Source organism: Nerophis lumbriciformis, linkage group LG03 (assembly GCF_033978685.3).
Source record: "Nerophis lumbriciformis linkage group LG03, RoL_Nlum_v2.1, whole genome shotgun sequence".
Lineage (NCBI taxonomy): Eukaryota > Metazoa > Chordata > Actinopteri > Syngnathiformes > Syngnathidae > Nerophis > Nerophis lumbriciformis.
In genome coordinates, this window is record NC_084550.2 from 62,337,914 (window position 1) to 62,351,732 (window position 13,819).

The following is a 13,819-nucleotide window of genomic DNA, read 5'->3' on the forward strand; positions in this document are numbered from 1 at the left end:
TAAGGACAGGCCTCGAAGCGAGCGGCAGGTGAGAAGATTGCCCAGCTGGGGGGGATTATCTGATCACCTGTCGCCCCCTTATTAGCAGCAGCCGGACCGAGACACGTTGTTGGAGTTGGTGCTGGTGAGCGGACAGAGACGAAGAGAAGGCCAGAAAGACGACACGCCAAAAAGACTGAAAAGTCACGGAGCAGAGACTGTCGTGTGTGCGCTCACAATAAAAGACAATATTGAACCCTGAATACCGGGCTCTCGTGCAAGTGTGTGGTGATCCGAAGAACCCACTTGAGGGCAACCTCCACATATATTTAATATGTTTGGTCATTATAACATTGCGTTTGAATAAAGGACAATAAACCACTGTACTTCAATCAAGTGATTCTTTGGCGTACCACAGTTTGAAAATCAAAAGTCAAAAGTCTAGACTTGAGTCGGCAACCTCAACCAGAGGGTTTGATGAAAGGTTTGGAACAGATTCAGGGACTTGGACCTGAATCAGGAGTCAAAAGACCTCTGGTGGGTCTCACTAATGTGACTCAAGTCCAAGTCCATATTAGTAGGGGACCCCCTACTAATATGGCTATGTTTCAAATTTAACTGGGCCAAAAGGTACCTCGTTGCTATAGATATTCTAATAACACAATATAACGCCGCTAATCACTAGCTGGCAGTGTGTGTTGCTAATCGCTAGCTGGTAAGTAGTGCCGCTAATCCCTCGCTATCTTCATTGCTAACATGAACATTATAAAGTCTTATCAACTAAAACTTGTGGAAGACCTCTGCTCCAGCTTAACTCTACATCTCAGCCTGGTTGAGAGATTTGATTTTGGACTAAGGATTTTGACTACGGAGCAACTAGATGAGGGGTCGGCAACCCACTGCTCTTCCACCTCCTTGAGATTTTTTTTCAACAAAAACATATGCCTCTATTTTGAAGCTATTATCATATTTAGCTGATTTATGACACCAGAAGACTTCCAAAGTTTGCAAATAAATCGAAATGATCAAAATAGCATCAATCTCACAGAGATTCCCGAGCCATTTTGAGAGTTAATGAGGAAGCCAGTCGCATGATCGCGTGGCGAAGCGTTAGAAACCACTGATCCCTTCCTCATCAAAAGCAATGCTAATCAAGCAGACTTCGTGAGAGCCAACAACGATTACTTTGGGAAAAATTATGATTCAGAACCATATCATTTTGAGCCCGAACACAAAGAGGATGAGTAATACATTTTAGAAGCTGAGTGCTAAACGGATGTAGCTTTATTGTAACACTATAGCATCATCAGCATTGCTAGGTGCTAAACATACAAACTAACCATAATGAACCATAATAAAACAAACACTAATATTTCCACTGTTGCTGGGATTCTGACCGACAAGATGCTCACATAATCCCGTTTAAATGAAGATTCAATCGCAATCCTCACGACGGATGAAAAAAGAACTACTAGCGTCTTTTTATGTCTTTTTCGCCATCTCGGGGGATGTGAACATGGACCAGCCTGTCGGTCCTTGGCCACGTTTGTCTACTAGCAGGTGAGAGATGCATGAATTATAGGGGTGTAACGGTGCGTGTATTTGTATTGAACCGTTTCGGTAAGGGGGTTTCAGTTCGGTTCGGAGGTGTACCGAACGAGTTTCTGTTTAATGTTGCACTTTTTATATGTAGAAGAAAAGTTTTGTCATTTTATTTAATCTGAGCAACAACTTGAGGCAGTTTAATGTTGATTAACGTGGACTTAAACAAGTTGAAAAACTTATTGGGGTGTTACCATTTAGTGGTCAATTGTACGGAATATGTACTGTACTGTGCAACCTAATAATAAAAGTTTCAATCAATCAATCAAAAAAAGCACTTTATATGTAGAAAGGTTTTGTCAAGAAACCATTCTGAGCCTTATCTTATTTAGTTTTTATTTGATATATGCAGTGACATGCAGTCACTAGAGGCAGGTGAGGCCCCGCCATCATGGAAAGAAAAAAAATGTAAAAAGAAAAAAAAAAAATTAAATTGTTATATGTATTCAGTGATTATACTATAAAGTTATTTTCCATTTAACTTCACCAGTTTTAGATTATTTTTATTCAAAATCGCTGAATTTTCACATTTGCCGTTCAAATACTGAGAAGAGACGGTGCGGTGAACAGCAGCCAGTTGAGGCACGTCACTCAGTGCCTCAACATGGATTGCGCAATGACTCGGCTAACTGCTGGCCTGCTGTGCAGATACACCTGCAGACTGCAGGTGTATCTAATTCACAACTCCTCCAAAACGAACATTATTGTTTTTGCACTTTTTGGCTTCTTATTAAATAACTTTTGTAACCTATTTTCATGGGCTTTCCTCTTTGTGATGTTAAGTTCCTGTTATGCACTGTTATACAGTATATGCCTTGAGCTCTTATTTTGAAGGCGCTAAGAGCGGAAGTGATGTCACGTTGCGGAGGTTTTTGAAAGAAGGTAAATAAAGTGGTCCTCGTGTAAACTGGAGCCTCCGTGTTTGTTATTTTGTAGTTTCATACAGTATAGGCGACATTTATAAACCCTCGGTTACACTTTTTTTTAAATAGATTCAATCTTGCACGTGGAAAGTTTAAGTGAGGGCTTTAGTTGCGGTGCATGGACTTAATTTCTAAGTAAAGGTAAGACCATAATAACGGTTTTTTTTATTAAATGTGCTTTTTTGTGTGCTACAGTTTGTATGTGTAAAGTTAAAGTTAAGTTAAAGTACCAATGATTGTCACACACACACTAGGTGTAATGAAATTTGTCCTCTGCATTTGACCCTTCCCCTTGATCACCCCCTGGGAGGTGAGGGGAGCAGTGGTCAGCAGCGGCGCCGCGCCTGGGAATCATTTTTGGTGATTTAACCCCCAATTCCAACCCTTGATGCTGAGTGCCAAGCAGGGAAGAATGCTGGTATGAGCTTTTAAACATAACCCGTTAACTGCTGCCAATCAAATGGTGAATAAGATACTCTTTAGGGTTCATATGTTTGTAAATCTGACTGTGATGAAGTCAGTGCCTCACCAGCCATCAACCTCACCGCACGTCACTGATATATGTTGACCACATTAACCCTGGCAATTGACCCTGTGTGTATATGTATGTTATGCCATTGTTTACACATTTGGTAAATAAATAACCAAAATATTAATATTTTGTTGTTTTCTTACTGTACCGAAAATGAACAGAACCGTGACCTCTAAACCGAGGTATGTACCGAACCGAAATTTTTGTGTACCGTTACACCCCTAATGAATTATATTTTATAACAGGGGTAGGGAACCTATGGCTCTAGAGCCAGATGTGGCTCTTTTGGTGACTCAGATTAATCTTAGCTGACATTGCTTAACACAATAAGTAATGAATAATTCCACTGGTAATCAGAGTTAAAAATAACGTTGAAAATATAAAACATTCTCATGCGTTTTAATCCATCCATCCGTTTTCTACCGCACCTGTTCAAGAAGTGGCATTAATGATAAGAAGTATTTTATTTATTATTAGTTAGCTTCAGAATAAAAATGTTACTAAAAAGAATAACATACGTGTTGTACTCTAATGTTGGTCTTACTTAAAAATGCACACATTTAGTTGTATTCAGTGTTAAAAAAATATTATATGGCTCTCACGGAAATACATTTTATAATATTTGGCTTCCATGGCTCTCTCAGCCAAAAAGGTTCCCGACCCGTTTTAGAATTTACTTTTAGCAAGTTTGAGACAAAGCAGCCGCAGTCTCAGTGTGTCAACAATAGCAGCGTAAGCTAGCAGTAGCTTAATGCTATCAATGTGTCGCTAAAATAGGCCATCTCTGTTAGCACTTATAATAACAATGTCACTCATATTTGGTTAATTTGCAGGTCACGATATGCTATATATATATATATATATATATATATATATATATATATATATATATATAGCTAGAATTCACTGAAAGTGAAGTATTTTCTTATATATATATATAAAAGAAATACTTATATATATATATATATATATGTATCTATCAAGAGGGACAGAGACAGCGCACAGTGCATGTGGATCACATGTTACCATGGCGAGAAAACATGGAGAGACTGCCAGTTATCTAGTTTCCACCAGTTACAGAAAATGTGCCATCTGTACAACTGGACAGTGCTGTTTCAGTTCCATCACCAGGACCATCAGTGAGTCAGATACAAACTAGTCTCATCATTGAACCAGATTCAAGGGCTGCTGAGTTGCCATCATCAGAACCCAGATCACCCACAACAAAAACCCCACCAGTGATCCGCAGGTACCCAGAAAGGTTTCGAGTACCACCAAAAAAACTGAATCTCTGAAGACAGTATAAAAATCTGTGTTAAAGGTGTACAAATACTGTTTGTATAATAAGCATGTTATTGTTTACAAATGAGGGTTAAGAGTTCAGTACTAAAAAAAAAAAAGAATGTGGCTTAAGTACAGTTTTTCAATTAAATCATAAATGATAAATGGGTTGTACGAGCACAGTATAGGACTTCCGGTTGAGGACGCATGGCGTGAAGACGTATTAGCCTCTAGCTCCCGCTTTACTCTTCCTTTTAACATGCACCCCACCTGTATTTGAAGAGCATTTAACCGCTGGTAACTCTATTCTACTACAACGACGCATAGCAACACGCTTGATGACTGACAATGCCTCCCAAATCTGCAAAGTCGCAAGAGAAGGCAGAGGCAGATGCTGCAGCCGTTAGCAAATCTGAGCTAATTGCTATATTATCGGACCACAGATCAACCTTGTTGACTGAGCTCAAAACATCCTTTAGCGAGGTGAACGAGAAGCTGGACGGACTTCAGGAGACTGTCAATAGACATAACTATAGATTGACTTCATTAGAGGAAAATGCCGAATCCCTACATCAGCGGTTGGAGCAGGTGGAGGCTGTTTGTGACATGCTACAGGCCGACAACCAGAAGCTAAAGGCTAAGCTCACCGACCTGGAGGGAAGGAGCAGGCGGAGTAATGCCCGGCTAGTTGGCTTACCTGAAGGGATAGAAGGCCCGCAACCTACCAAGTTTTTCTCCTTGTTGCTGAAGGAAGTACTTGGTGAGGAAGTATTCGCCTCTCCACCTGAGCTGGACCGCGCTCATCGCAGCCTGGCCCCCAAGCCGGCACACGGGGACAAGCCCCGACCTATCCTGCTCTGTTTTCATCGCTTCCAGAGTAAAGAGCTGCTGATCCGGGAGGCTAGGAAGAAGGGTACGCTGCAATACCACGGGCACGCGTTCAGAGTGTACGAAGACTACTCTCCAGAGGTAGTGAATCAGCGGAGGGCTTACCGGACTGAGATGGCGTCTCTGTACAAGATGGGACTCAAACCCTCGCTACTTTACCCGGCCAGGCTACGCATCACACAGACGGACGGCACTCGCGTTTGGCTTGGATCAGTAGCCGAGGCAGCTAACTATATCAAGGCGTATAAAGACTCTTCATAACGGCCTCATCAACAAACTTTGTTTATGAGTTACAGTGAGTTTAAGACCTGGACTGTATAATCATATTACACGTTATACTTTCTACCTCAATCTATATGACTGTTTTGTTTTTTTTGTTTGTTTGTTTGTTTGTTTGTTTTTTGAAAAAGCATTTATTTTTTTGATTATATATACATTTAATAGTTTACCCTGTTTTATTATATTTACATCTAATATATATCTTTGTACTCAGTTATTTCCCTGTATCAGGTGGGGTACTTAATAGGTTAATAATATGGGGGAGTAGAGGGTTTTTGGTTCTTTTTTAAGAAGTAATCTGGAAGTCTTTAAGTTAGTTAGGGAAGGTGTGCTGTTTTTTTTTTTTTAATAGCTGAATTCACCTTAGGGTTGGGGGGAGGTTGTTTTTGTTTTGCTGTCACTCAAGGCATAAAGGCTGGTCACTATTACTTGAGTACTTGGTCTAAACTTAATTGGCACCGTATCACCTGTTTGATGTTTAACTGTTTTTCCATATCATACATAGAAGCAGCATGAACTGTGACATCAACCTCGTTAGCTGGAATGTCAAGGGCCTGAATCACCTGGTAAAGAGGAAAAAAGCACTAGTACACCTCAAGCGTCTGAGGACGGGAATTGCCTTTCTGCAGGAGACCCACCTTCGAAGGTCAGATCACTCTCGTTTAAAATGTGGTTGGGTGGGTCAGCTCTTCCATTCTACTTTTCAGGCTAAGGCGAGAGGCGTTGCCATATTGATAAATAAGGATATATCTTTTACCCCCTCTGGTATCATAGCAGACTCAAACGGACGTTATATTATAGTTACTGGCCAACTCTATAACACCAAGGTTGTACTGGCTAACGTATATGCTCCGAATTTTGATGATGCCCAGTTTTTTGATCGTCTCATCAAATTACTTCCAGATCTAAACTCTCACCAGCTCATTATGGGAGGTGATTTTAATTTTTGTTTAGAACCTGGGATGGACAGATCAACAGCCAGAAAAGGTTATGTAGCATCTAAATCAGTTTCCTATATACAAACTTTTCTTTCGGAATTTGGCATATCCGATATATGGCGTTTTTTGCATCCAAAAAGTAGGGAATACTCCTTCTTTTCGCATGTGCACCACACATATAGCAGAATCGACTATTTTTTCACTGACAATAAATTAACTCCCTACATAAGTTCTTGTGAGTATCAAACTATACTAATATCTGACCATGCTCCCCTTTTATTGAAGCTGAATTTGCCTGAATCAAGGACAATTAGAAGAAATTGGAGGTTTAACTCTCTATTATTAGCAGATGAAAATTTTGTACTTTTTTTATCAGAACAAATCTCTCTATTTTTGGAAATAAACATGACCACAGATGTTTCAGTTGCGACTGTTTGGGAGGCCCTTAAGGCTTACTTAAGAGGGCAGATAATATCTTTCATGGCTAATAAGAGAAAGAACTCTGAAGCAAAACAACTAAGTCTGGACAAGCAAATAGCTGAAATTGATAAAATATATGCACAATTCCCATCTCCTGACTTATATAAAGAGCGTATGAAACTTAAAGCAGAATATGACCTTATTTCATCATTTTTCATTGAAAACCTTCTGCTCAGGAATAGGAGTGTTCTGTATGAACATGGTGAGAAGGCAGGGGAAATTCTGTCCAGACAATTGAAGGGGGTAAGAGCTAAACAAATTATCAATGGGGTGCTTTCTCAGGATGGTAGGGTCACTACAGACCAACAGGAAATAAATAATATTTTTAAAGATTACTATTGTAAACTGTATGCATCCAACAGTCCCTCCAATCCCAATGCCATACAGGACTTCTTTAAGGATCTGCGTATCCCATCCTTGCCACCAGATCAGGTCTTAAATCTAGATAAGCCAGTAACACAACAAGAAATATCGGAGGCCATTAAGTCTCTGCAAACTAAAAAATCACCTGGTTTGGATGGTCTGCCGAGTGAATTTTATGTGAAATTCTCTACACAGTTAGCTCCTATTTTGGCAGCCATGTATTCAGAATCACTAGTAGCGGGATTTCTCCCAACCACCCTAAATCAGGCATGCATAACATTACTGGCAAAAAAGAGCAAGGACCCCTTAGACTGCGGATCCTATAGACCCATATCTTTGTTAAACACAGACTATAAAATATTGGCCAAAGTATTAGCTTACCGTTTGGAAAACATTTTACCCAGTTTAATATCCCCAGACCAGACAGGTTTTGTTAAGCATAGACGCTCCTTTTTTAATACCCGACGCCTGTTTAACATAATGTACACTCCTTGTCAAGCTGCTTCAGAATGTCTTCTCTCCATGGATGCAGAGAAGGCATTCGATAGAGTAGAATGGGACTACCTCTTTGAAACGCTGGCAAAATTCGGATTTGGGGAAACATTCATCACATGGATAAAACTGTTATATTCCAGCCCTTCTGCTATGATTCTGACTAATAATTTGTATTCAAGTCCTTTTGATTTACACCGTGGAACTCGCCAGGGATGCCCCCTCAGTCCCCTTCTTTTTGTCCTGGCTATCGAACCCCTAGCTTTAGCCATTAGATCTAATCACTCTATAATGGGCATACATAGAGGAAACATAGAACATAAATTGTCCCTTTATGCTGACGATCTTCTCCTTTATGTGTCCAACGCAGAATCTGCAATTCCATTAATTCTTAGCCTGTTACAACAGTTTGGTGAAATCTCCGGTTATAAATTGAATTTAAATAAAAGTGAGCTACTGCCCTTGAATATGGACGTCTCAATACTAGAAAACATTGGGTTGCCCTTTAAGATCACTACAGACAGTTTTAATTACCTCGGAATTACTATTACAAAGAATTTTAAAGACCTCTTCAGGCAAAACTTTGGGAAGTTGTTTACACAAACCAAGCAAGATCTGGCTAATTGGACTCCCCTTTTCATTTCACTTATAGGCAGAGTCAATGTAATTAAGATGACTGTTCTTCCAAAATATTTGTATCTGTTTCAATGCTTACCTGTATTTATCCCTGGTACATTTTTCAAAAAATTAGACTCGATAATCTCATCTTATATTTGGAATGGCAAACAGCCACGTCTGCGCAAGGAGTTTTTACAAAGAGCAAAACATGATGGAGGTATGGCCCTTCCAAATTTCTGTATGTATTACTGGGCCACCAACTTGCATTGCATGTCATACTGGACATATTACCATCTACATAAGGAAAGTCCTACATGGGTGAAGCTGGAGACACATTCTAGTGGTTCTGCTTCTTTAGCAGCCCTAATGGGTGCAGCTTTGCCTCTATCAGTGAAGACAATTAATATTAATCCTGTAGTAAGTCACTCGCTCAAAATATACTGTCAATTTCGAAAACATTTTAACCTGCAAGGAATGAGCCTTTTCAGTCCAGTAGCATCAAATCACTGCTTTCCACCTTCAACACTTGACACAGCTTTTAATATGTGGCATCAAAGGGGTTTGAAATGCTTCAATGATCTTTTTATAGACAATATATTCTCCTCTTTTACGGAGTTGTCCAAGAAATTTAATCTACCCAGTTCCCATATATTTAGATATTTCCAGATAAGGGATTATGTTAAAACAGTTCTTCCGCAGTTCCCTAACAAACCCTCTAAATCAACCACAGATGAAATTATGTGTTTAAATCCAATAAAGAAGAGGGCAATATCATATATACTTAATTTACTCTCAGTATTAGAATGCACTTCCATGCTAAGAATCAGAACAGCATGGGAACAAGACCTCCAAACATCAATAGATGACGTAACCTGGGCAAACATTGAGAAAAGGGTTCACTCATCTTCAATGTGCGCACGACACTCACTGGTCCAATTTAAAGTGATACACCGGGTGCACTTCTCAAAAGCAAAATTAGCAAAAATATTTCCCCATATTAACCCATTATGTGATAGATGTAAACTAGATAACGCAACATTAATACACATGTTTTGGCTTTGTCCGAAGCTAAAGGGGTACTGGAAGTCCATCTTCGAAGCACTCTCTACGGTTTTAACAATTCAAATCGATCCAAACCCTTTCATTTCCGTATTTGGAATCATTCCTGAAGGGATGGAACTACCTGTCGGGGGTCACAAAATAGTTGCCTTCACCACCCTCCTCGCACGCCGCCTGATATTGTTGAAGTGGAAGGAGGCTGACCCACCCTTAGTCTCCCACTGGATAAGGGACGTACTAGCAAACCTGAAGCTGGAGAAAATAAGATACACATTACGGGGCTCTGAAAACAAGTTTTTTAAAGTGTGGAGACCTTTTTTTACTTTTTTTGACCAATCTTCTACACAAGTGCAGGAAGAGCCCTAGATATGTACCTAGATATGGCCTTGTCATGCTGCGTCTACATTATGTTTCAGTTTTCAATTACTGTGTTTTAGGTGCCTTGTACTGAACTTTATCTATTTATTTATTTTTTTTTACTCCGGGTACTTTTGTACTCTTACTTTTGTTTTTTTGTTTTTGTTTTGAGTGACAGCAGGGGTAGGGGATGAAGAGGGTTTGAATATTTTGTCAATGTGAATGTGAAATCAATAAAAAGAACTATGAAAGAAAGATAAATGGGTTGTACTTGTATAGCGCTTTTCTACCTTCAAGGTACTCAAAGCACTTTGACAGTATTTCCACATTCACCCAGTCACACACACATTCACACACTGATGGCGGGAGCTGCCATGCAAGGCGCTAACCAGCAGCCATCAGGAGCAAGGGGTGAAGTGTTTTGCCCAAGGACACAACGGACGTGACTAAGATGGTAGAAGGTGGGGATCGAACCCCAGTAACCAGCAACCCTCCGATTGCTGGCACAGCCACTCTACCAACTTCGCCACGCCCTCCAGGTCCGCATGGAGCTGGAGGGGGCGTGGCCTCCAAGTCCGCCTGAATTTCGGGAGATTTTCGGGAGAAAATTTGTCCCGGGAGGTTTTTGGGAGAGGCGCTGAATTTCGGGAGTCTCCCGGAAAATCCGGGAGAGTTGGCAAGTATGACGTGGACCCCGACCCGACTTAAACAAGTTGAAAAACTTATTGGGGTGTTACCATTTAGTGGTCAATTGTACGGAATATATACTTCACTGTGCAATCTACTAATAAAAGTCTCAATCAATCAATCAAAGCCTCGATCTGTTGACTCAATTGTTAGCTATTTATGTACGATTTTGAACGTATAAAAAAGCCAAGCATATGTCTCTTGTCTTACATAAGGATTGTGAATGATAAACAGCACATCTCTTTCCAATTTTTGCGTATTTCCAGTATGACTGACCTAATAATATGGTCATAATGCATTGACGTAGAATCTATGGAAATTGCCGACGATATTCGGAGCGGAATATTCAAAACGGCCGACTGAATTTGGCCTTTTGTGATGTTTGGACGGTATTTTCACATACTCTGCAGATTGTAAATATAATTGGATATGGTTTAATAAAATCAACTTGTTTTTCCACTCTACTGCTACTTTAAAAGAGATGGATGCTCCAAACTGTCTGAGGCCGTGAATGTGAACAGAATGAGTCCTGACTGGTGATTGGGTGAGCCCCAAAAAGAAACACCTCAGAAGAAAACACAGTTTGATTCTGTATGGTCAGACTTCTTTGCCTGATTATATATTTTTCGAAGTTTATAAACGGCTCCAGACTATTTCTCTTTATTGGAAGATGGGGCAAAACGGTTCTTTGCGTAGTAAATGTTGCCGACCCCTGTGCTAGACGGTTCTAGTAAAGTATAGGGGCGGGAAATCTAGAGACCGGAACAGAACCCTGCTGTTTAGCACAGGTTACATTTATAATAATAATAATAATATATTTTATTTGTAAAAAAAAAAAAAAAAAAAAGGAGAAAAAGGAGAAAAAGGAGAAAAAAAAGCACTCTTTACATTGAGTAAACAACCTCAAAGTGCTACAGTGTATTAAAAAAAATAAAAAGATAGTAAAAATAAATACAAATAAAAACTAGAACAACCAAATAGCTTAAACTAGTATGCATATATCTAAAAAAAGGCTTTTTTTTTTTAAAAAAAAAGAAGGGTTTTTAAGCCCTTTTTTAAAAGCATCCACAGTCTGTGGTGCCCTCAGGTGGTCAGGGAGAGCGTTCCACAGACTGGGAGCGGCGGAGCAGAAATGATTTAGTTCTGATCCAGTGCTCCTCACCACAGTGTCTGCTGGGATTAAAGAGCACTTACGTCGTCTGGAGCTGTGAGCTGAGGGGAGCGAGCGCACATGTCAACAACAACAACAACAACAACTCTTGGACACATTGTGTTTATCAGTGATGCACCAAATTTTTTTGCAGGCGAAAAATTTGGTCGAACAAGTTTTATCATCGATACAACAATGACAAAACTGGATGTTGCGTTGGCGTTTTTTTTCCAAAAAATCAGTTTTTTTGTCTGTCTTTCCCAGTCCTGATTTTTTCCCCAGTGTCCATTAAAAAACAAAATCCTCTCCCGGTGCTGCGATCAGGTCCGCTGGTCCATAGTTTTTATTTACACTATATCAGAGTTCCTCACTAACCAAATATTGAATCCACTGGTTACAGTGGATAGCTTAGTGGTTAGCAACACACTGGTGATGCAAGGGACGTAGGTTCGACTCCCTTCTAGGCCATGGATCATTTATTTATTTCTATTGATTTTAAGTTAAGTTAAAGTTAAAGTGCAAATGATTGTCACACACACACACCAGGTGTGGTGAAATTATTCTCTGCATTTGACCCATCACCCTTGATCATTTTACACAAATGTTAAATATTTGGTAACCTACTCAGTGTCCTAGTGGTTAGAGTGTCCGCCCTGAGATGGGTAGGTTGTGAGTTCAAACCCCGGCCAGGGCATACCAAAGACTATAAAAATGGGAGCCATTACCTCCCTGCTTGGCACTCAGCATCAAGGGTTGGAATTGGGGGTTAAATCAGCAAAAACTATTCCCAGGCGCGGCCACCGCTGCTGCTCACTGCTCCCTTCACCTCCCAGGGGGTGATCAAGGGTGATGGGTCAAATGCAAAGAATAATTTCGCCACACCCATTTGTGTGAGTGTAAAAAAAGACTATGTTTACATTGCAGGCCAAAGTGGACCAAATCGGATTAGTTTTTGTTTATTGTTTTTGTTTGTTTACGGTGCGTTCACGTACCGCTGAACAGAGTAGGACGCCACAACGCCCGACAGAAATAACAAATAATAATAATAATACATTTTATTTGTTGCGCAGTTTTTATTTCAATAAATCTTAAAGTGCTACAGTACAAACCGATATCTAACGCAATAAGAGTTGAGCCTTTAAAACAGACAAAACACTGACACTAAAACACGATCAGTGAAGCATAAGAAACACAAACCATGCAAAACAGTGGCTTTTCCAACCGTGTGTAAATGTATTTTAAAAAATAACTAGGTGTGTACAATGACTTTTTGAGCACATTCAACAATACCTCGATAATAATGACAACTGTGATCATTTTGGTGGTAATGATATGAAATGTTCATATAGGTACATCCCTCAAACGTGCAATGTGGAAATATCAAGGGGGTGTTTCTCTGCGAAGACCTACCCCATGCCGGGTTTAATCACCTGAAACCCAAACATTCCGATCGCCATTGTGATGGAACGAAAGTACTCCCCAAACGCATCGACTCAGTCTGTGGCGCCATTCAGAATGTGGTCTGGTACATTATCATTTTTATTCTATATTATCGTAATACCAGTGGCAAATTAATATTTTCATAATTTTGTGATTGTTTTATTCTTTGAGAGATAAACAATAATGTCGGAATAATTGTTTGTAAGATATCACAAAAAACTTTGTGTTGAAATGAGTTCCTGACAAAGAAGACAAAAGCTGTCTTTGAAACCTACCAAGAGTAAGGCTCGTAAAACTTTACTGTGTACGGGGAGGGGAAGCAAGATGAAGGTGTTCCTGTGTTCTTTCATGTATGGTAATCAACAGAAGGATGTTGTTCTGGCCCAAGGACTTCAGAGCGGAGAGATGACAGGATCTGCCCAATTTCCAGACGACCTCTTTTTGAAGTATTTTACGAACGCTTTTTGAACTATTCTATGGAACTCTTTTTGAACTATTTTACAAACTCTTTTTGAACTGACCTTTCCTGTGAATTGTTTACAACCTTTTCTGTGAACTTTTTGCGACCTTTGTCTTTTGGAAACAAAAGGTGGCCATGTGGTCGGGGAGGGTCCAAAATAAAAGAAGGAGGCATGCAATCTTTTGGCAGAGCGTGCTGAGGTACTGTCCAAGGGTACAGTGTACAGACGACTCTCCTCAATATATTGAGTCCAAATTGAATTCTGTCTCTGTTTAATTCTTTGCCCCTTGT

The 13,819-nt window shown here is 39.9% G+C and overlaps 1 protein-coding gene across 2 annotated transcripts in view; it reads right to left on the reverse strand.

Moving 5' to 3' along the window:
* The window catches only part of gmppb (GDP-mannose pyrophosphorylase B), a 36,397-nt gene that overhangs the window by 4,694 nt on the left and 17,884 nt on the right, over positions 1 to 13,819 (reverse strand). The gene's annotated exons all lie outside the window — the stretch shown is intronic.